Genomic DNA, 2,500 nt, shown 5'->3' on the forward strand with positions numbered 1-2,500 from the left:
TTGGAAGTTCACCGTATTACTGTTCATCAGCTAGCCCAAAATGTCAAAATTAATGTTGGATCTGTGGGCAAGATCATTAATGACCATCTCCATATGCAAAAGTCTGCTTTATGAGTTCCCAAGCTACTCACACCATTCCAGAAGCAGGAATGAGTCCATTGTTTCAATGCTCTTTTTTGACAGTCTAATTACACAAGGTGAAACTTATGGAAACTTATGTCCATCACTGTCTTCCAGAAACTAAGACCCAGTCAAAACAATGGAGGCACTTTGACTCACCACCCCCCAAAAGGCACGTGGCACACCCTCAGTACGCAAGGCCATGCTTACAGTCTTTTGGGACCAGCATGGAATAGTAGTGACGGATTTCTTGGCAAAAGGTACTACGAATACAGGGCTTACTACGCTTCACTGCTACAGATATTGCGGGAGGTTATCAAAATCAAGAGGCGTGGGATATTGACCAAAGGTGTCTGCCTAAGACAAGACAACGCCCCTGTTCACACCTCACATTACCCAGATGGAAGTAACTACGTAACTAAGTAACTAGTCCCGTAACTACGACATCCTTCCTCATTCTCCTGACCTTGCATCATCTGACTTTCACCTCTTTCCGTCCATGAAGTCATTTTCTTAAGTGCAAACGTTTCCAAGATGATGAGACTGATTTCTAAAGTCACTTCATGGCTTCAAATGCAACCTGCGAAATTACAAGTCACACTGTAACAGAAAACTCAATGGGAAAATCAACACATGACCTACAGAAATGTATATCACTATGCATGTGAAATTTCATCCCCCTAGGACAAGCGGAAGTGGATCAGGGGAAATCTTTATTGAGCGCCCCTCGTATATATATTACATAAGTATATATATATATACATATATGTATATATATGTGTATATATATATATATATATATATATAAATATACACACATATACACACACACACACACACGCACACACGATATGCATATATATATATATATATGTATGTATATATATACATATATATATATATATATATATATATATATATACATATGTGTGTGTGTGTGTGTGTACATGCATACGTATATATATATATATATATATATATATATATATTTTTTTTTTTTTTTTTTTTTTTTAAGAAGTAACGGTTATGTGCTACTCCGGTACCAGATAGCTCTTTCTCTCTCTTGTATGTATATACATATATATACACAAATATATAAATGTATACACAAATATATCCATATATATGTACATATATCCAAATATATATGTATATGTATATGTATATACAAATATATATGTATATATTTATACATATGTATATCCAAATATATGTATATAAATACATATGTACGTGTATATGATATATATATATATATATACACACATTCGTACACGCACACGCATACACACACGTAATGTATATATATATATATATATATATATATATATATATGAATATATCTACAAATATACGTATATATATACATATACATATATACATGTGTGTGTGTGTTTGTATGTGTATGAATCCAGGCATATACATACCATTTCAATATATTCACTATAACAGTCTTAGAAGTTTTCAGTCCAAATTCGATATACTCACAGGAAGCTCGTTTCTTTAATTATCAACTGCGTAACTCCAGGCTAAAAGGGTTAGCTTGTCGCTCTGGAGTTTACAGGTAGTAATAATAGATAAGACATTGTTAGATAGTTGAGATTCTTCATAAACAGAAAGTTTTCACTATTTATTGTTCTATTGTTATAAATAACTTCAATGGAAATCTTTGTATCTATATCTCCGTAGCCACACACACACAGATAAAAACATGCAAAAATATACACACGCACACGCACATACACATATCTATCTATATTGTATATATATATGTATATATATATATATATATATATTATTCATTTATATATATGTACTTAATTATTTATGTATATGTATTTATTTCTTTACACACACACTCATATACATACATACATATATATGTGTGTGTCTGTGTGTGTGTGTGTCATTGTGTACTAACACATACGCAGTTGTGTGTATGTGTGTGTGTGTGGGGGGGTGTTGATATGTATATATATATATATATATATGTGTGTGTGTGTGTAATTATATTATATATGTATATGTATGTATGTATGTATGTGTGTGTGTGTGTGTGTGTGTATGTATGTATGTATGTATGTATGTACACACTCACACACACATATATCTACATACACACGTACATACATACATACGCACACACATGTTTATACACATATGCACGTGTGCGTATACAGTACATAAATATTTCTTAAAACTTACCACTTCTTTGTCATGATTGTACAAGTGATACTTGTAGTAGTTGGTTATATTGATATTACTATCGTACTCATTCGGCATGGACATTAACATATAATGGCGTTATAATTATCATTCGTTTACTTGTATTTCATTATCTGCTGAAATCAGGGAGGTTAAAAAATCATTATATATATTT

This window comes from Penaeus chinensis, chromosome 1, assembly GCF_019202785.1.
Source record: "Penaeus chinensis breed Huanghai No. 1 chromosome 1, ASM1920278v2, whole genome shotgun sequence".
Lineage (NCBI taxonomy): Eukaryota > Metazoa > Arthropoda > Malacostraca > Decapoda > Penaeidae > Penaeus > Penaeus chinensis.